At 40.5% G+C, this 22,538-nt stretch overlaps 1 protein-coding gene and 2 long non-coding RNA genes across 3 annotated transcripts in view; 2 read left to right on the plus strand and 1 right to left on the minus strand.

Moving 5' to 3' along the window:
• LOC121911458 (pro-neuregulin-3, membrane-bound isoform) overlaps positions 1-22,538 on the plus strand; it is a 383,988-nt gene that overhangs the window by 208,250 nt on the left and 153,200 nt on the right. The gene's annotated exons all lie outside the window — the stretch shown is intronic.
• LOC121911462 lies at positions 7,150-9,632 on the plus strand. The gene is made up of 2 exons (XR_006099865.1): positions 7,150-7,521; positions 7,745-9,632. It is a non-coding gene; the product is annotated as an uncharacterized LOC121911462 (long non-coding RNA).
• On the minus strand, positions 9,440-15,447 carry LOC121911460. Its single transcript, XR_006099863.1, has 4 exons — positions 15,229-15,447; positions 15,012-15,125; positions 14,867-14,910; positions 9,440-9,524 (listed from the first exon to the last, which is right to left on the minus strand). It is a non-coding gene; the product is annotated as an uncharacterized LOC121911460 (long non-coding RNA).

Genomic DNA, 22,538 nt, shown 5'->3' on the forward strand with positions numbered 1-22,538 from the left:
TAATGCTTTTTGTGATTTTCTGGATGTCTATGTTAAACATGGTCAAAAGTCCAAAACTTAAGCTAAATGTTTATAAAAAATGCTCCCTGCAGGGTTTCAATCTGCTCAGAACACTTCGTTTGCAGTGTTACAGCTACCTCATGATGATGTCAGCTGCCCACAATGGCTGTCTGTTACGTAGCCTTTGTTGCTAAGGTTGTTCCATGGGCTGATTCAGGCTTGAACATGTACGGACGCATTGGAGAAGTTTCCATTTCAAGTAAAGAGCAAGACAAAGAAGTGAAATCCTCCCACTACTTTTTATTTACATAGCCACTGGATATCGGCTGAGACACAGCTAACCAATCAGAACAGAGGCTCATCGGGAGGCAGCCTTAAAGAGACGTTCAAATCATGCAAAGATATTCCTGTAGAGCCTCAGAATATAAATATAGACCTGGAAATGTGCTTGATACATCCCCTTTAAAGGTTTTCTGAACTGAAGTGCTGAACCGTGTGCTGTACAGATTATAACGCCCCTTGAGGCAAATTAGTAATTTGTGGTATTGGGCCTTACAAAATTGACTTGACTTGACTTGTCAGCTTCGAAGCAAACTCGTGGGGTTTGTTTGTATTGTGAACGCAAAGCAAAAACAAACAAACACATGATTGTGATTTAATCTGCTAATCATGGGGGAACTGTCAAGGAAGCAATCGTTAATTTAATTATGCAAGATCATTTGGTAACCATGGTTACAAATATTTGCCAGTGTGGAGATTTTCTCTGTTACATCAAAAATAATATAAAGGGTTTAAAAAAATATGTGGTGTGCTTGTGTCATACTCAGTGTATTCTGGCAGCTCCTTATTAAAAAGTGAATGAAAGCGACCACAGACTATCCTCCACCTAATATTATGGTACAAGACACCTCATTTTCGTCCTGCTCCCTGACATATGAGGTCCAGTTACAGTCTTGACTAATAATACTCATACCCCACCATTTGTCTTTATGATTATGGTGTAGTAAAGTGCAGAATGACTTGCTGTCAGTCACCAAAATCAACTTTGTTTTGATTTGTGGGTCCATGTAGCACTGATGACCTCTATGCAGCACTACAATTTTGTTCCAGTGTACCATGCAACACTATAGAGTCTATAGTGTCGCATGTTTCAGAATTGCATTATTATGGTCGATGGTCTTGCCTGCCAAGAACAATGCATTGCTACATCCTGTCAACTATAACAACACTGACTCTTACTACATAAAGTCAACACATAATGTTAGATTTGAGAAAATATTAGAAGTCCACTCTTTTGCTTCCTGAAATACCTGAATCTTTGTGTGAAATATAGAAATAGGCATGAAAAAATATGTCCTCATTAGTATTTATAACCTCAGTCAAATCTTTCAATCAGTGACTGAAGAATTTATCTTTAAACGGGGACATATCATGCTTTTGTGATTATTTTTTGTTACTTTTATACTGTTATGATGTCAGATGTCTATGTTAAACATGGCTAAAGATCCATAACTTGAGGTGAACCTATCTAAAATGGTCCCTGCAAGTCAAAAACCAGGGCTTCCACCTGCTCTGAACGCTTAGTTTGTAATGTTACCTACAGTTCCCCATTGAACTGATGTCAGATTGTTCATGCATGCCACAACGGCCATCCGTTCCATTGCCTTTGTTGCTAAGGTTGTTGCTAATGTTGTTATATTGTTCACGTTGTCCACTTGCAAATTTCGCATCGGATTTCGCCTTGAACTTGTACAGATGTATTTGAGAAATCTATACTTCAAGTAAAGAACGAGAAACAGAAGTGAAATCCTACCGCTACTGTTTGTTTACTTAGTCTCCAGAATAGACTATGTAAACACACTGGCCAATCAGAATGGAGTGGGCTCATGGGGAGGGGGGGCCTTAAAGAGACAGGAGCTAAAACAACCTGTTTCAGACAGAGGCTGAACTGAGGGGCTGCATAAAGGGCCAGTATAGGAAGGAGTTTTTTGAAATCAATGCATGATATCCCAGTAGAGCCCCAGAATATTAACATAGACCTATAAATGTGCATGTTATGTCCCCTTTAAAAAAATACTCTCCTTTTACTCTCTTTTTTGTTAGGCCTTTCGTGCCGTTGTCAAGTTAGCATTTCATTTCATCATTGTGCCCCCTTCTTCAAAAAAAAAAAGCTATCATTGTTTTCATCTCTTATTTATTTGGAAAGATAGAAGTAAGAGATCCTGAGAGACACAGACAGGCACAGATAGAGAAAGAGAGAAATCAGATATGCTCCAAAGGCCTGATATGCAAAAAAAAAAAAAAAAAAAAAAATGAGACACTCGCTCATGCTATGAAAAATGATAACCTCCATTTCACCAGTGAGAGAGAGAGAGGGGGGAAAAAAATCCCCCAAAAGAAAAGGTAATGGATTGATGCCTGTGTGTTTATTTTGCTTCTCGATGCGGAATTTCTAACAGTGATTTTCCACACCAGCAAGCAGTGGCCTCTGAAATGATCCCCTCCTCGCAGTCAGCAAATACATAATCTTCAGACGGTGCAGCTGCTTTCATGGCATGCAAATTAAAGGCACCTGAATGGATTTCATATCTACTGCAGAGCCCCTCATCAAAGCTGGACAATCTTGTATCAAGGGATCCAAATATTGTACAGTTTAAAAAGAGGACATTTGACATTAATGTAAGCTAAGTTGTTCATGTGTGATTAGATTTCTTGAGCAGTCAAGAAACCCTAGGTGTCCTTTAAATCCTTAACCTTCTCCTGTATATTACTCTGTGGCCGACGCTTGTCCAGATGTTGGACTTTTTCCTTTTAAGTGTAAGCCTTGGCTTTTATACACTTACATTACTTTGCTCTCTGTTATGACCTTGTACTCATGTCACTCAGAATAAAATCCATGTGCATGTACTTCAGGGATTGAAGGTTATTTTTTCAATAAGATTTTGAGAATCTATTATTTATATATATTCTCCTTTTCCATATAAAGTAGATTTTTGTTGGAGAATGAATGTGTCAGAGTGAACTGAACGTGAAGAAAAGTCACCAGACTTCAATGATGGGAGTGAAAAACAGTCATCGGTCGTCTTTCCTCCATCTGTCCCTCTTCTCTGCTTCACGCTCTGGCTCTCTCTATCCTTGGACTCTTCCCATGTGGACAGATTATTTCCAGGGCTCCACAGGGTTTTCCAGCAGAGGCTTCTCGTGGCGGATTTTACTGATTGTGTGCGTGCATGTGTGGGAGAGAGAGGGATTGACGTCACTCCAGCCACTTCAGTTGATGACTGGGGGAACGGAAAAGAGAGGGAAAGAGGGTGGAATCAGCCAATAGACGGCAGAGACCCGGTGGATGGTCTGAAACATTCTGTGGCTAAATCAAATGCACCATGAATCTAATCCATCCTCCATGTTCCCTTCACCAAGCAGATAAGTGTATTCTTCACACCATCTGCGGGAATGACAAATCTGTCGGACATCCGTTGCCTCAGGTCGGGATAAGGAAAGTAGCTCAACCTGCTTGGTGTTGACGTGCCACAGCACTGGAGCTGCTGCCGTGTCCATCTGCATGTTGAATTACCTCATTAACCTTTTCAGAACCAGAGCTGGTCAATTATTTACAGGTAATCTGATCTAAAACACTCTTCTGGTTGAAGGGAGGACAGAATGCTGTAAAGAAAGAACTATTTGTTTCTTTGATTGAAGATTTTTGAAGCATGTACTGATATGTTTTTACAAAAAAAAGGTATCCCTCCTTTTACGGAAGGTTTTCACAAGTACGCTGGGTCAGATTACAGGAGCTTTAAAATCAAGAAGAATTTTAAGATCATGTTTTATCAAACAGGAGAAATGTCACTGATTACCTAAATTACAAACATGATAAAAATAGATATTTACAGGTAAAATATAGTTGTACACAAATCAAAAGACTTTAAAGCAAAAGTTTGACATTTTGGGAAATATACTGTTTGCTTTCTGGTGAAGAATTAGATGAGTCTCATACCTGTCCAATAAATATTAATCTACCAGCTAGCTTAGCTTAGCACAAAGGCTGGAAACAGGGGGAAACAACTAGCCTGGCTCTGTCCAGCGGTAACTAAATCCACTAACCAGCACCTCTAAAACTCACCAATTACCATGTTATATGTTGTTTAATCTGTTCAACAACCGGCATGTAAAAGAAATTCTCCGTTTTATGGGGGGTTATGTGTATTCCTCGGCTCTGAGCAGCTGCCGGGCAAACAGTGGAGACTCCAAGAACTTAGCTTGCCTGGCCAAGAAATAGTCTAGCACATAATCCCCTGGAACATGGCTAACTGGCGGTTTTCCACTTCAGTTTTTGTACGGATTAAACAAACAATATAAGACATTGTAATTAGCGTGTAGGTGGATTTTGTTACCTTTGGAAAGAGTAAGGCTAGCTGTTTCCCCTTGCTTATAGTCCTTGTGCTAAGCTAACCAGCTGCTAGCTATAGCCTTATGTTTAATGAACAAAAATAAGATCTATTCATCTAACTCTCTGGCAGTAAGTGCATTTACCAAAATTTCAAACTATTCTTTCAAGCCAAACTGTGCTAAATCTGCTATTGTAAGCAAAAGTTTGATTACAGTAAACAAACAGCTGCATGAGGTATACCATTACACCGTATGTTCCTGATTGACAGCCAGTGTGAAGGAGGATAACAACATTAAAAAAGAGAAATCCGTGAGGAGGAAAATTGATCACTTTCTTGCGCGGGACAAACCACAACTAACCACCAATCCAGACGACCCACCACCTAAAGAAAAAAGAAAAAAAAACCTGTCGGTAGAAAGTATCATGAAAGCTACCTGTCTTATGGCTTCAGCTGGACCAAGGATGTCAGCATCCCTCAGCCCGAGTGCGTCATCTGTTCAGAGAAGTTGGCTATTGCTAGCATCGTTCCAAGCAAGATGAAGAGGCACTTGGAAACCAAACATCCCTTCCATGTTGAGAGAAACTTGGCCTACTTCAAAAGAGCCCGAGATCTGAACCAGAGACCGTTTGTTTGATTGTAAGAAAGTGTCTTATAAGGCGATGGAGGCAAGTTATATGCTAATGGAGATTATTGCAAAGCAGAAGAAACCTCATACAACAGTGGAGACACTCATCCTCACCGCTTGCAAGGAAAATGCAGGTATCATGCTGGGTCCAGAAGCTGCAAATGTGGAAAAGTGCCTTCATCTGACATTATAATCAAAAGAGGAATCAATGACATTTCAGATGACATGGTGCAGCATTTGATGGAGAAACAGCAGGTGAGCGGCAAATTTTCTCTACAAACAGACGAATCCACTGACATAAGTGGGGCTGCCCAACTTCTGCCAAATGTCAGATATGCTGATGGTGACTATCAAAGAGACTTTTCTTTTCTGCAAAGAAATGGAAAGCCATACAACAGGATAACTGATAACTATTTCAAAGAGATAAGTCTGACCTGGCATATGTACGCCAGTCTTTGCACAGATGATGCGTCATGCATGACAGGGAGAGTGAGAGGATTTATTGCTAAGGTGAAAGCACAAAACCCAAATATTGTGATGAACCACTATTTTGCATCGAGAGGCATTAGCTTCCAAAACCATGCCCTCGGAGTTGGCTGAAGTGCTGGATCAGGCTGTGCAGGTGGTGAATTACATCAAATCAAAGCCCCTGAAGTCTCGCCTCTTCTCCCAACTGTGTGCTGAGATAGGAGCTGACCAACCAAAGCCTTATCCTCCACACAGAGGTGTGTTGGCTGTCATGGGGGAAAGTCCCGTCCAGTCTTTATGAGCTTCAAGGAGAGCTTTTGGAATTTTCAAAAGAACATGTTGTCCCACATAAGGACAAGCTCACGGATGAGAGGTGGTACACCAAGCTGGCTTACCTTGAAGACATATTTGGGCATCTCAACGACTTAAAACGCCAAGATTCACGGCAGGAATGGAAACATTTTATCATCCACAGACAAGATTCGAGGGTTCACGGGCAAGCTTGTCCTGTGGCACGAGGCTTTGGAACAGGACTCCATAGACATGTTGCCACTGGCATCGACCGCGCCACAGGCAGCCAGGGAGCAGACTGTATTTGCTTAACATCTTCAGACATTAAAAGGGCAGTTTGAGCGCTGTTTTCCATGTATGGCCAACATCGAGGACTATATATTGGATTCGAGACCCATTCAATCAATAATCCTCAACAGAAAAGCTCATTTTGAGAGAGAGAGAGAGAGGAATGCAACTCAAATTTAGTGAGCTCCCACAGGATCTGTTTCGATTAGCTTCTGCATGAGAATACCCAACCATCTCCCGCCACGCTATCGAGCAACTTCCTGTGCGAGCTGGCATTCTCTACTCTGGTTTACCTGAAGAGCAACAGGAGGTCTGTTGCCAGTGGCGCTCTCTTCAGCACCACCAAGGATTAAAAAAATCTGCAGGCACATGTGTCACCTTAGTTTGTAAGTAGGCAAACAATATTTACAAAAGCAAATGTTTTAATGCTGATTCAAATTTATTTTCATTTTATTTTCAACTCAGTGTCAAATGCGTTGATACTACAGTTGTATTCATTTTTGGCACGCCATTTCATCTTCATTCTCAATGCATCTCTTTTTTCTTTACAATTTTAGACTAAAGGTTTTTTCTTTTCAACTCAGAGCATACTCTGTTGATATGTATTTACCGTTTATATGCAAGTTAATTTTCATTCTCAGTGTTTCTCTCTTCTGTAAAGACTGATTACATCTTGCTCGACCAGGGACGCTGCCCACTCAGGCCATATCTACCCCTCCTCTCTCTCCCTCTTTTCAGTCCCATTACCTCATTTTTAATTTTGTGACCTGTCTGGTTTAAATGGGTTTGTTGCTGCTTTGATGTAATTCTGTTAATAAATATTTCATAAGTAATATAGTTGTTTGTCACATTTTATTTGGCATTATTAAATAAAAATAAACGTTTACAGAGTGATACCACAAGTTATAGAGGCTTTTTTGCACGGATATGAATACAGGTGTCCCCTTGAGATTTGAGTTTGTCCTTTGGTGTTCCTTGGACACAAAAAATTGAAAACCACTGATATAATCTGATGGCATGGGTTTTTATAGTAGTTATGGAGAGAAGTGTAAGTGTCTCTCCTTCTCTCCAGAATGACCATAAGGCCAGTTGAGGCTTTCAACCAATGGCGGCACTTTAGACTTATGGTTAACCAGGTCAAGCACTGTATAGTAAGAGTCTTATGATAACAGAATAGTCCAAATTAGATTGAGTTGAGTTTCTTGTATGGCAGCAAAATGCACTTCAGTCACGTTCTCTTGTGTGTCAGTATAATATCTATCTGCTCTGCTCTGTGTGATCACCTTATGTTAATGGTGTCTGCGTGAACGACTGAATGACTGACTGACAAGGTCGTTTCCAAAGGCAAAGTCAGAGCCACACATGGCTGTTCTGCTGGCTGCAGCACTCCGCCTCTGTCACTGTGATGGATCTCCTCCACCTGGCAACCTCCCTTTGCTGGCTAGGAGCAAAAGCAAGGTGTGCATGTATGTGTGTGTGTGTGTGTGTGTGTGTGTGTGCACTTGGCTCAGGAGTATAAAGACAGAAGAAAGGGAGATTTAGGAATGTAAGAAAGAGGTGAAGATGTAGGCAAGAGAGGGAGTTTGGGGTGGATATTTGTATACACAGATAGGTATGCATAGATCATTAATTTAATCACTTTGTGTTTATGTGTGTTGTGTGTGTGTGTGCGTGACTGCAGTCGAGGTGATACAAGAGACAGTTAAAGCTTGTGGAGAGGTACATGTGGATTCTCAGGCATTTGCAGGCATGACTAAGGGAAGGGAACGAAAAGAGAGACATCGAATGTGGATCGTTTGCCGAGAAGGACCGGTGAGAGAGGAGACAGTGATAAACCGACAGAGGGAAAAGGAAGAGACAGAGAGACATAAGCATCAGGAGTCTGACATAGAAAGAAATACAGAGAAGAAAAGAAGAAAAAAAAAGCAGACAGGGAAATGAGATGGTGGGAGAAAGGAAAGCAGTTTCATGGCTTCTCACATGACACGAGATGTCATCATGCAGCATCTGAGGTTCTGTGCCTGACTGCTGATTTCTGATTATACTGTTCCTACTGTGTGTTTGGTGATTGCTTTCTGCTTTAGGACTTTCTCAGACAAACGCAGACAAATTACATGATTTTCAGCCAGACTGTAATGCTTTGTCAGCTTTACTTAGCCAGACTGCATATTGAGAACTCTTTTTTTTTTTTTTTTTTTTTGTGCTGCCAGTCTTGAGTTTGACCAGGCATACCGGTCCATTCAGCAAAAGTTTGGATGATAATGTAACTCAGCAGCTCTCCAAACTTCCAAACTCTGTTAACTATTTTAAAGAGATGTTGTAGATATAAAACAAAGAAGTAGTGCAGTGTACTTGAAAAGACATCTGTCTGTTGTCTGACCACAGTGAGCGATGGCTGCGCCAGGTTATTGCTTCTTTGAATTTTATAGACCGTATTAAGATAATGCATCTGTCCTCCATTCAGAAAGTTACTAGTGCATTTAGAAAATGGAAAATACATCCTGGAAACGAAAGTAGGTTTAGTGCGACTTGATTTTTTTGAACCTACCCTGAACTGTCTGAGATTATAGAGCGACAGAGAGGCAGCTGAGTCATTTTACAATCTTTCCAGCTGTCATTGTTGGTATATTTTTTGTTTTATTCTTTGTCAAAAGGCCCTTAAGTTCACTATATGGACTTTCACATACAGTCCTTACTTGCCCCTCAATGTCAACAGGAGAAAGTTGTTATAGTTTTTCTGAAATTCTTTACATTTTAAAGTATTTCAAGGCAAAAACTGCAACATAAGTCTAGTTTACATGTGTCCCATGGAGCACCTGCTGCATTTACACACATTTTACTGAATCAGCTGTTTAAGTCAGTGGTTTCCAACCTTTTTTGATGCCCTTGTGATCCCCTCAAAATAAAGCAAAGTCTACCTGGGACCCTCTGTCACACATTTCATTATCCACTTCTACACAGCCTGTTCAAGGCGGGAATGTTGGACTGTTCATCCGCCTCCCCATTCTGTATAACAGGTAGGTGGCAGCATGGCGGGACAGTCGACTCTCGATGCCGACGCTGTTGTGTTGCACATCGAGCCTCGGACTCCAGAACGCTGGCATGCTATCTAAAATCACACACGGGGGTGACGTCATGCCGGCTTTGTTTGGTTCAGTGTGAAAAAGCAAAGCCGGCATAATGACAGGTCTTCTATATGGTAATGTTGTGGGATCTCTGTATAAAAGGGGCTATTGTCTAGCAGTTCAACAACAGAGCACCTATTTTGTTTTATTTCAGTAACTTTTAGAGGCTTGCAGATATGAGATACAGTAATTCACAATAAATATAGCTTGAAGGAAAAAAATGTGTCAGAAATATGTTTTTTTTTCTGTCTTCTGCCTCTTAGAGTAATCCAGAGACAACTCTGGGAGTCCCCGGTTGGAAACCACTGATTGGCAACTGCAGCGTCATCTTTTTCACTATATGGAGAAAACAGAGACATTAAATCACTTATCTCTGTCCACCAAACTGTTAGTTTTCAGCTTTTGTCAGCCTTTTTTACTTTACTCACTGTTGTTACAAGTGACAGTGATGTCAGTCAAATGTCAGTCAGCATCTACGTAAAGTTTACTAGCATTAAGCTACCTGTCATAAACCCCTGGATGTATTAAATCAAGCTGAGTGTATTTTATTGCTTATGAATTCAACTTTTCTTTTTTAAAGAGGAAGAATGTGTTATTACTCCTTTCAAAACCTACTCAGTCTGACTTTAAACTGTTTGCTTTAAACACAAGTTTTACAATGTTGTGCAAAAAAATAAATTAGTGGCGCATGCAACTTAAATGATGAAGCCCATCATCATCATCATCTGTGAGTTGATGTGAATTGTGTGAACTTTTTTTTCCAATAACACCATTTTTTACACAAAAATAGCTGTTTAATAATTACATGTTCAGTAATAAACAGACTTACTTTATTTGTCTATAGCTGTTATCAGCGAGTGTTTTTGGACCAAGTTATGAAGATATCCAGAGTCTCATTTTGTGTTCACACTTTCAAACAAGCTCTTATAAACCAAATTCAAAAGACAAGACAAAAAAAAAAGGCTCAATACTTAACATGGAAAGAAATCCCAAAAGGAAACATCTATGACAGCTACTTAAGCTTCATTAAAGTGTTTGGACAGAGAAACACTTGAGAGGTTGTTAAAGATGATGATTGTTAAAATTTAAAGTGCATTTGGTTTTGTCTCAGTGCTTACTCTCTCTCTCTCTCTCATCCTTCCTCCTTCTGTCCTGATTCGCAACAGCTCAAAGTAAGCAGCCACCTCGCGCTTGTCCTCAAAAACTCTCGCTAACATAGACACAAAGATCCAACGGCACCATCAGATGTTTGGCCCGGTTGTTGTCATATCATGAGCTGAGTCATCCCGGCTACTGGAGACAGTTTGCGAATATGTGCCTGTTTGTTTTCTGTTCTCATGTACGGGGTTTTGTGCTTGTCTACCGCGATGTTTCTTCACTCGCAATGAAGTTGTTTATATCGATTGTGAGTGTGTGTGTGTGTGTGTTAGAGTATGTGTGTGTTTTCTGGGCACTTACTGGCCTCTCCTTTTTTGATTTATAATTCTGTTGTTTGAGATAGAAGCACAGGAAGAAGAGTAAATATAGAGAGTAAATGAATGATAGATGGCCAGAGAGAGAGAGGGAGAGAGAGAGAGAGAACGAGAGAGCAAGGGTTAGATAAAGAAACAAGGCAGAAGGGAAAAAAAGAAGACAAGCAAGAAATTGATAAAACAAAAAGAAAAGAAAGCAGATTGAGATCAACTCTAACTTTTTTCTTTTCTGACAGGTAGAAGCTCTGTGAGCGGGGGGATGGCAGGCTGTAGATGTTTATTTTATTAAGCTTTACTATCTTTTATTTGGCCCTAAGGCTACAGCATTACGTTGCTATGTTTGAGACTCGGTGTGGTGCGTTCTGTAGAATTTGGACTCCATGGAAAACAGATTTACTCGCTGTCATGTTTGTTTTTACACTGCCTCGCTTTGTGCCAAGACCAGCCCGGGAGGAAGCTAAAGTCACGGTTAACAGATGTTATGAATATTGTTTATTTACTGGCGATTGACTCCGAATCAAGGAATTAATATGCATGCAGATGTGGCAGAAAAACCACAGTGAGCATTGCGCGGCACCTCCAGTGGATGCTGAATAAATTGGATAAACGCCTGTAGTGTTGTTCCTCGTATCACAGACGATCACAGAGGAGCAGGAAGTTATCAGAGAGCTGCAACATTCTGCTTTATTTCTAACACTAAATGAACCGTTATCACTCATAGTAGCCTCTCAGTGACCCCAAACTGGACTGAGCATAACACAACTGAGTTCCCTGAGTCCTGTGGGAACATCAGTGTTGGCTACTGGTACTAAACAGGTGCAGGGAAAGTGCTGGTCATGTTTCTAGTTGTTGCCAAGCAACGGCTGTAAACCTGTTTATCTGTAAAGACTTTTAGATGAAAGCTCTTGGTGTTGGAGTTGAAGAAATCAAACTGTGAGAATGCAAACTTTTTATTCAAACCGTTTACTGCTGGACATGTGTTTTACTTTTTCAGTAATTTTCTTGCAGTAATTTCTTCAGCTAATACATTTGGATTTGCTTCATGGCTAAGTGTTCATACTGTGTTTGTTTCCATATTCAGGTGACAGTGTACTTATCGGGTCTTTTACTTAAATAAATGTAGTGATATTTATGTGTCTTATATATATGTAAAAAATGTAAAAAATAAAATAAAATAAACAAAAGTAAAGGGTAAACTATTTCCACCTTATAACATAACACCAACATTATAAAGTACCACAAATACTCAAGTTAAATACATGTACCTGAAAAGGGTACTTGAGGGTATGTATTTGATTACTTTCCTGAGCCTTCACACTCAGCACCATCATTACATTTAAGAGTAAATCAACACTGAATCACATGAGGCAGAAACGTCTACTGCATTGCTCTCTGTGGGCTGAGAATGTCCAGTTTGTTAGTAGTTCTAGCTAAAGTCCAGTCAGTGATAGTAAAGCAAATGTTTTCCATCAGATCATAGCTACCCAAAACTTTATAACAGTGGTGCATGTCTGAACGCACTGAATCCACTTGTATGAGAAAGTGAAACCAATGTGCACAACACAACTGTATCAGATGTCTGTCTCCTGCTTGACACCCCAAGCAAATGAGAGAGATAGTATCTTAAAGACTGAAAGGTGGGCAGATCTGCAGTATGCTACATGAGGTCACCAGACTGCATGTAGCAACAGCAGACAAGCAAACAAGCTTGAATAAACCCACTGTATGCTCAACACCAAATTGCAGAAAGGCAAAGTTAGCGACTAGTTGGTGAAGAAAGTTACAAATACCATAACTTGCCATCTTAAAGGTGTTAATATGATAGTGGTGTGTTTGTTAGCTCTTTGTGGAGTTCTCCTGCCCAACAGTGGTCCCAAAAATAAAGGCAGCAATTTTGAATCATTGTACCAGAAAGAGCTACACATTCAAAAGTTCACCCTGCAGGGTTTTTTTTTCCATATAAATTAATTTTTGGAAACCATGCGTACTGCGAGTGTTGTATGTGCTCCAGTACAACATATGCCACCAATGAAAGTGTATGAAGAGATAGCGGAATTTATTAAAATCACTCCACACTCTGAAATAAACTGAGAAACCCTCTCTCTTCAAAGACTGTTGGAAGTCTCAGGGAGAGAGGGTTAAATGTTTGCAGTCAATCTCTCTCTCTCTCTCTCTCTCTCTCTCTCTCTCTCTCTCTCTCTCCCTCTCCCCCTCTCTCTCTCTCTCATTCTCTCTTGGTATGATGTGATCAGAAGCCCAGAGCCATCGGTGCCACAGAGCGAGGACAATTGAGTCTGTCCTAAAAGTAATAGCTTCTTCTCGACTTAATTAAGAAACTGACTCTGCATTCTATGTAAGTAGGGTCATGGGGGGGCTTGGGGGGGGTTGACTAACTGATCACACTGTGTCTGTGACTGTGTGTGTGGGTAACATGTGGCAGAGCGCCCATAAATCTGTGTCTTGCTGTTTGTGGATTACAGATGTAAAACATGTTTTAAGAATGCTGTTTTTGTCACTGAAGAAAAATACGCCGTTTGAACAACCCTCAACCATGTATGTGAACATCTAAATTCTTTTAATGGTATATGAAATGTTTTGGGGTGCTGTGTTTGCTAATGTGACGCGCCGCTGACATAGTTTCTGTCTGAAGGTTTGTGTAATGAGCGTGAAAAAAAAAAGGATAAATAGAGTGATTATCAGATGAAAAATGGGATTCTCTAAAGCATGCTTACTCTTGCACTAAAATTAGAAAGTGGGAGCTTTGTTTGGAGAGGAGAAACACCGTTATGCATATTCGGAGACATATTTCACTCTTGAAATACAAATCAAACACACAAACACAAAAGTTGGGCAGCCTAGAAAAGATTAGGATATTCATGTGGGTAGATACATTTATTTTAGCAGTAAAAAGCTTGTTGAGCGGCTGCTTTCAGACCGACTCACAACCTCAAGCTGATTGTTGACTCCGCCGCGACAATTACAGGTTTGGTGGTTTAATCAAAGGGACGACAAATTATTATTGCTGATGCAGTAAAAACCATTAACTTGGAGTGATTTAACACTCTCTACTCATTTCCTTCTGTGTTTGCATGTTGCACATTTTATTCCCATTCATCACGAGCTACACATATATATACACACAGGCTCCACCAGAAGATTGGATTTTTCTGTAAATTCTCATAGAAAATCCCTCGGGAGCAGTAATCCATTCGTTTTGTCAATATGGTTAAAATGTCCCATGAAATCTAATAAGAAGTTTAAGAAGTTCCAACACTGTTGGTTCTAAAAGGGACTTCTTAATGGAGGATCCCATTAAATCGCCCTGTGAGTGTCAGGTAAAAAAAAAAAAATCCAACAAGGTTTCAGACTGTGAATATTTCAGGTCTCTATATGATTTTCATAAGGCTCCAAAAAAAAAAAAAAATTTTATTGGCTTTTACAGTTCCTACGGTGATTCCAAATCCGAAATAATCCTTGAGGAGCTTCCGATGTGATTAATGGAGGAATTTAAAAGTGTGACAGAAAATATTTCACCTTCGTCTTAACTCGTTACTTTCCTGCTGCTGCCGTGGAAGCAAAAAGTTGGGTTGCATGTATGTACGGAGCACTTTTAACAAACAGAAGAGCTATCAGAAGTCCTTTCTGATTAAAACTCTCTTAAATTTATATAGGTGAATGCTGGAAAAGAACAGAAAATATATAAAAAGTAACAGATGTAGATGATAAAGGGTTGTTTCTAACATTTGCAGTAACTTAAATATTATGCCATCATGTGTAACTGCTAAAGAGTGAAATGTGGCTACAGGCTAGAGGGAGAGAGTTCACGAAATAGACGTAAACGTCAGTGAGATTAAGCTGCCAGATGCAGTATAATAGAGAAGTGCGACGTGCCAGCATACAGATCTTACAGTCTTATTGTGGGTACATGCGCGGCATCTTTATATTGCCGGGTGACATGACGAAGAGATATTACTCAAATGTGACTCAGGTAGAGGAAAATATATAGCGATAGAGCACTGCCAGCATTCAGCACAGCTACTGCCTACCTTTATATATTTAGCTTTGTGTCCCAAGAGTGGCTCGGGCTGGTGGCTTGTGAACATTAATTTAACCTGGATTTTGTGAGGTCAAGTATCAAAGCATCTGCTGTATATATTTTAAGATATTTCTCAAGAAAAAAAAAAAAACACAGGCTGGAACAATTACCTTTTTAGTGCTTTGTTGACATGTGAAGAGACAGCAGAGACCACCTGAGAGAAAGGAGAACAGAGATAATTGCAGCGGTATCCATGAAATCCCCACGTTATTACTGCAATTCTCTCTTGAAGGTTATATGCATGAGTTGTATTACCCGAACTGCATCACGCAACTCAAGTGTCACACGCAATGTCGCCTTTTGACCTTTTGGTGTAAGAGAGGCGTCGACCTTTCTGCGAGAAAATTTCTGTCTTGTGCAATCTGCATCCTAAAACGAGAACGGGGGAAGGTAGCGTTTAGAGAAGAGACAAGCAGGTGTGGGGAAAAAAAAGAATGATATACAACACAATGCTGAGTGATTTTAGGAGTACCTTTAACTGTAGAATCAGAACGATGCTGAAAGTCACTTGACCTGAATAGAAGAATCCTTGTGATCCAATTCTGTAGGAGGCTCCCGTCTCTCATACTGACTAGACCTATCATCTTGTAGCAAACACTTGGGAGGAAAAATGTTTGAAATCATCACAATAACTGAAAAAAGTTGTATTTATATAGCACTTTTCAAAAAAGCAGTAGTTATGTAGTACTTTACAGGAGGCAGAAATGAAGACAAATAATAGACACAGTGGACAAGACAACATACAAAAAGACAAAGTGCTCAAACCAAAAAGTGTAAAACTAGAAGATCATGCAAAAGCAGAAGAAAACCAGAGTTTTACAATGCTTTTTGTGCTCTGATTTGGCATCAGTAGTAGCAGAGGTAGGTTTGAGTTCTGATAGATGCTTCCGTTTTAGATCAACTTCCAAAAAATACCTGCATTCCTTAACCCTCCTGTTGTTCTCGGGTCAATTTGACCCGGGAGGACAACAGGTGTCATTATGTGCCGTGATCAAAAACATTGAAATGGTTTTAAAACCATCAATATATTTTCCTCTGATCTCAACTATAGTTAAAATAATTCATAATTTCTTACTCTTACTCTTACTATACTGTTTTGAAACCATTTCCCAACATAATGACACCTGTTGTCCTCCCGGGTCAAAATTGACCCGAGAACAACAGGAGGGTTAACGGAAATTTCCTGGCAAGTTGCCCCAGATGTAGATCCTTATGCAGTTAGCCATCATGACTATTCCAGGCGTTGACTTTATGTCTTTACTTTCAATCCGACTCATAAAAGCATTTGGAATTCATACAGAAATCATGTTCATTTGTAAAGCTGTAGGAGGATCAGTACATGTTGTTTTGCGTAAGTCTTCATTTCCCTGAATCCCTATAATGAAGCTGGTGAGCGCAAAGTTTAAAGCATAATCAGTGGAGCCAAAATGGCCACATTTATGGGAAATAAAGGTTGAAATAATCCTTTAAGCAACACATCTTACAAATCTTATTAAATCTTTTTCACCTCTATTAGCAAAGAGGAAATAAAAATAAAAAAATCCAGGTAGCTATTTAGATAAATGACAAAATTGTTGAAAGGCTAAATGTGAAGTGATTGAACGATGGATTTTGAAAGATCCAGATTTAATAAACAGATTAGATATAATCCTATCAAACCCCAAAACCCAGAAGGTAATATTTTCACCCGCACTATATCGTAGAATTAGCAGGATGAGTATTTGTTGTTGCAGCACCGGCGAAAAAAAAAAGTGGTAATAATAATAGCAGGAGGGTGAATATTAGTATGAGCTGCAGCAGCGTTAGCAGCATTCACATTCACATTAGCAGCCAGTTTGTGATTATAATCTCCAGTGTCAGAATGGAGCCTGCAGGGATACAAAGCCAATCCAGAGAGAGCGTGCTGGAGCTATCACCTGGAGAGTAATGAATTTCTCCACTACAGAGCCAGATGGCCAGGGGAAGCAACGAGGCCTGATACTTAGTGCTATTTATTCGGCGCAGCCTTGAGGTGTCCTGCGAATACAATCTGAGCGGAGAACAGGAAGGAGAAGGGGGACTTTATGGGCCAGGCTGGTCTGACTGACATACAGACAGATTAGCGGTGGTAGCAGGCCTATCTGCACCGAGCAGGTGCGCTTAAAATGAGCCACTGGAGTGCGTTTATGTGTGTGTTTATGTGCGTCTACGTATATGTGTGTGTGTAAGAGAAAAAAGAGAGAGAGAGCAGGTAGTATCAGATTTCCATGATTAGCCCGTTGTTGACCGCAGAGCTATCTTGACACACTGCCATTTTGTTTTTGTTTTGCTGTACAGTCAGAGCACGGAGGCCTGTTCACACACATCTATCTGTGCCATGCCACACCGGGCCAAGTATCTGCAATGCAGTGGCTGCCATGGTTTCGCTCTGCTGCTTCTGTGCAACACCCCTGAGTCCACACAGACAGATTAAAACGCACACACATACAAATATCCACATGCGTACACACACACACACACACATATATAAGAAAAAATACACATGCAGGCACACACAAGCATTGGATTGGATTGGAAAGCTGCAGCACCTTCACTCAACAGGAGGGATCATTCCCGTAAATCCCATCTCCTCTTTCTCATCTTCTTTCACAAACCCTTCCAACCCCAACACCCTCTTTGCTTTTCTTTTCTAGCCTATCCCTCGCTCTATTGACCAGCTTGGCCACACTGTCTGTCTCCCATTGATCTGAATATAGTGTTGGATGGGAGAGACACATCTGGGCACAGCGGAACAACCAAGAATTGTTTCTAAAAGAGGACAGGCAAGCTGCCTCCCTTCAACCTCGTTCCTTCTTTTTCACCACTCTGACTTTCTGCTCTACAGTGTGTGTACACCCTGGCACCACAATTATGATAAATACTTCATAATCAAACCTTTCACTTACAGCTAGCCTACACTTCCTTGAATTCTTAAAGCTCAAGGTTTTCATCCATTTTCTATTTGGCCGCCACACAAAACACATTTAATTCAATCAAAAGAATCTGCAATGCAAGTCGTCAAAGCCATCTTTAAAAGACAGCACTCCGCAGACTGTTGCTCTTATCTCAAAGGAGCCTTAGTATCTATGATGGTGATTTGGTGGATATTTATTGGACAACCACACGAGTGGGGGATGAGGAGAGAGGAGAGGTGTGCCGTTATCTTTATTGGATCATGCTGTGCAATAATGATATCCCCACACCACCATAGCTGTCCTGTGTCTGAAGTTGCAGCTATAACGCCGCCTTGAAAAACTGCTGTGACTTCTCTCTCTCTCTCTGAGTGAGGCTGTGGGAAAAGTAACAAGAAATTGAATTTGAGGAAAAAGAATGAATGGCAGTGTCACAGCGAGTCAGATAATACGCCATGCATGCATGTCAACATGTGTGTGTGTGTGTGTTCCTATCTTTATCTCCTTTACTTTACTTTAATTAATATTTCCAGTGAAGCAGAAATTCAACAAAATGTAATTAACAAAATAGATACATTGTCGTTTTCAGATCACATTAAAGTGTTTTTTAAGAGACTTAATCACCTTACAGTAAGACCTTATGACTTTCTATCGCCCGCTTTGAAGTGTTGGAAACATTCTTACTTGTTGTGCTCCAGGTAGAGTTTGGGGATTCATTCTTTCAGTTGTGTTGAGGAAAATCACTCAAGTCCTTGTTCAAAGTTTGCTGTGGTGGTTTAATAGCATCCTGGAAATGCGGTGAGCTTACCGACACAGAACTGGTCTGATACAGTAGACTGACCCAGAGCAGAGGGGATGGAAACACCGTATACCGTAAGATCAAACAATTGGTAACCAAAAGGTAGGGAGGTAGGGTGTTTGCATACAGGATCAAGGCAGCGTAGTAGGGGGGTGGGTGCAAAAACAGGTGGGGGTGCTGCATTCAGACAGGATCAAAAGGTCAAATCAGCAGGGGTCAAAGGCAGGAAAGACATACAGTTGGCATCTTGTTGATCAAGGAGTAGGTCCCAGATCTACCCAAATGTGTATTTCCTTCTTCAGTTGTGACACTGTGTGCTGATGTCAATCTCTTCAGATTCTGTGCTTTCAAAGAAAGGAAAACACTAGTGAGCCTGCTGTCGAAACGGTGGACTGCAGACGCCGAGATACCGAGAGAGTAAGTGGGGGAAAAACATAAAGAAGTGGAAAATGGGATGGAAAAGAGATGGACCAGCAGAGGAGGAATATATGTTTTTTGACCTTTATTTGCTGATGGATTGTTTGCTGAGCATGCCTGGGGTGGGTTTGAAAAGTCTTTTTTGATTAGGGAGGCTCCAAACTGAGTGAATTGACCCAGAGGTATCTAATATGGCAGCAATGATAAAAGCTTACCGAACTCTTTAAATACTAAGGCAAGACGCTTCAGGGTTTGCTTTCGTATCTCTGTTCGCCCTGGAAACGCACGATCATCCTTCATGAAAGGAAGTGAAATTAACTTTTTCTACAGTTCCTTCTTACATCAGGTGACTCAAGGATTCTCAACCAACTGAACTCTATCCCTCCCGTGATTGTTATTGTACGTTTTTATTACTAGTTGAATATAACAAAGTGGTAATGAGTATCCTCCAACAAGATATTTACTCAAAAACCTTGAGGACAACACAAAACAAAGGTAGTTGAGATACAGTTGTCAGGGTATAATCCAGATAATGTACCAATGCAAGGAGCAAATGTGATAAAATTGCTGTTTTTCTGTGTTGATCCTGGGAAATAGGACATTTACATAGTTTAATGTGGCAACAGTTGTCTTGAGTGGGTTTATATGGTTTCATTTACTGTAATAATAAACCATATAATAATAAAGAACAGTTTCTCCTAAAGTATCCATATGTTTACTTCAGTTTACTAAGGCATTGTATACATCAAGTGCAAATTGTCATTAAAGCACTTAGTCATCATGCGGAACAATGGCAGCAGCAGCAATCCACATTCAAAAACGGTAAATGGACTGCATTTATATAGCACCTTGCTAGTCCTCCGACCACTCGAAGCACTTTTACACTACATGCCACATTCACCCGTTGACACACATGTTCACACGCTGATGGCAGAAGCTGCCACGCAAGGTGCCAACTCGCTCATCGGGAGGAGTCTAATCATTCACACACACAATCACACACCGATGGCGCAGCCTTTGGGGTTCAGTGTCATGCCCAGCAACACTTGGACATGTGGACGGGAGGAGCTGGGGATCAAACTGCCAATCTTCCATTTAGTGGACGACTCACTCTACCGCCCCAAAATCTTTCACCTGAACAGCTATTTCCACACTGCATTGTGGTCCTCAAGAAGTAAAATTCAGGTCAGTCAGTCTAAGTGAGATGTTTCTGTCCTTTAAACCTGTGCATCAAATTTCATGACAGTTAATACTGACATATTATGATATTCTAAAAACCACATCTCAATTATTTTTGTTCTCAGAAAGAGCTTCAAACTTTTTCAGTTATACAGTACAGAGTGTATAATTTAGCACAGCTCAAACTATGTCTAGAGTAATATTTTTATGATCTCTGGAGAGAAGAGAAGGTGAATGATTCCCAGGATAAAACATCTGAGCAATAGAACCATTTGAGGCTTTATGCATAAGTTTCTATTTATTTCTAACACCTTTTTTTACGGTTTGTTTGTAAATGGCTGGAACATACTCACGCTTCAAATAAATTATCTCTAAATAATCAATAAATAATTATCTATATTATAAATATTTATCTACATACATTCCTAGATGTTCCTGGGTGTGTAGCTAATGAAATACTGTATCTGCATCTACTTCAGGGTGCAAGCAGCACAACATGTCCAAAAGTATGTGGACACCCTTGTCCACACATATTTGTATTTTTCTCTGTTTGGGCTACAACCCTTTGTTCCAATGAGAAGAAATCCTAATGCTTCAGTATACGGTGCATCCAACTTTGAGGCAAATGTTTGGTGAAGGCCCTCGCCTTTTTTAACACAGCATAATCCTGTGCACAAAGTGAGGTCCAAAAAGAAAAGGTTTTCCATGTATTGTATGGAAGAACTTGACTGGTCTGCACAGAATCTCACACTTTTTGTCATCTAGCATACAACTATGTGAATGCATTCATGTGTGCGTTACAATACACTTATTTTGTTCCGGCTGAGATTCTGTTCTTGTTTATGGTCTTTCCTGGTTCCCTGGTCTGTTGAGTAATGAATTTTATCCATTCAAATCAGTTCTAATACCTTCACGCAGGTCAAATGTCTCTCTTCTCTGTTGTCACATCTTCACCACTACACTACTGCTCACATCTCAAACACCTAGATCCCAGTACAGCCAGTAAGCCCTCTTTCTACATCAGGAAAACCATGTCCTCTTTTTCCTATATCCTTTCCCCTGTAGTCCATGTGCCTCCGGTCTTTATTCCTGCTCTCAAAGCCAATCAATAATCAGGCAGGCCAGGACTAGCCTGTCAGATACCTTCACTATCAGTTAGCACGGCTGCCTGACTGGCAATCTGACTGACTTGCTGGCTGCCTGACTGCTTGTTGTTCTGCCACTCTGGGGGAATGTCATCCGTGAAGGACGACTTTACAAGCCTACCCACGGGACTGTCACGCTTATAGAGGAACTATAGTGCTTTTCCTTATTTTCTGTCATATATATATAATGTTACAATGTCAGATGTTCATATTAAATGTGGCCAAAGTGTCAAATAATAAGGTTAACATATGTAGTAAATAAGTAAGTAATCCCTGTGAGCAAAAAGATCAGGCTTCACACTACTTTGAAAGCTCAGTTTTCAACAGTTTTTTCTACTTTCAGCCTGAGGTGACATCGCCTCATGACGGATTTCTTTACATGGTCATCTGCTCCACACACAGCTCTGACTGCTAACATTGTGGCATTTTTCCATTGTGTTGGGGGTAGTCACACGCAGCCATGACTGGAGTCGAGCTGGCACGCTGTGAGTGTTTTTCCATTACACAGCATGGCGAAGTAAAACAAGTAGTTTACCTGTTAGAGGTTTGCTGGTCGTTTGCAGCTCTTCATCGAACATCATCACCGCTGAGGCTGTTTCTGCTTGTACTATTACTCCCTGCATTATTTCTAACTCATCCACTGAACAAATAGCTCCAAATATCTCCATATGTTGGCTGCCGGAGCTTCGTTAGCACTGCTAATATGAAGCAGTAAAGCAGGAAATGTTGGGTTTTCATCAGCGGTAACTTAACACGATTCTGACATGGCTGCCCCTCGGTAAGATTCTGGGAAGCTGGCCAGCTTCAGAGTGGGCCAGAACAGAGTGGGCTCATCGGGAGGGGGGCCTTAAAGAGACAGGAGCTAATACTGTCTGTTAGAGACAGAGGCTGAACTGAGGGGCTGCATTAAGAGCCAGTTTAAGGTAAATAAGCAGTTTTTTGAACTGTGAATCATGCAAAGCTACACTAGTGGAGTCCCAGAATAAAAATATAGAGCTGGAAATTAGCATAGGTCCCTTTAAACCCCCTCAAACACATCTATATTGGTACATACACACAGATATTGGAAGGAAGGAAAACGGGGAAGAAAGTAACATGAGGCGAGCAGAATTAGAGGTTGAGAGACAGAGAGAAATGAAGCGACACATGTCTAATATTTTAACATTTCTCCCAGTACATTTAGCCATATAAGCAATATAACTTATGGCTTTTGTATCCACTCAGCATGTTCAGCACATCAACATGTTTCACTGATTATTGCCTAATCAGTGTTTCATTGGTAACTGTTAGCGCTTGATAAAATATGACTTGA

The sequence above is a fragment of the Thunnus maccoyii genome, chromosome 14, assembly GCF_910596095.1.
Source record: "Thunnus maccoyii chromosome 14, fThuMac1.1, whole genome shotgun sequence".
NCBI lineage: Eukaryota > Metazoa > Chordata > Actinopteri > Scombriformes > Scombridae > Thunnus > Thunnus maccoyii.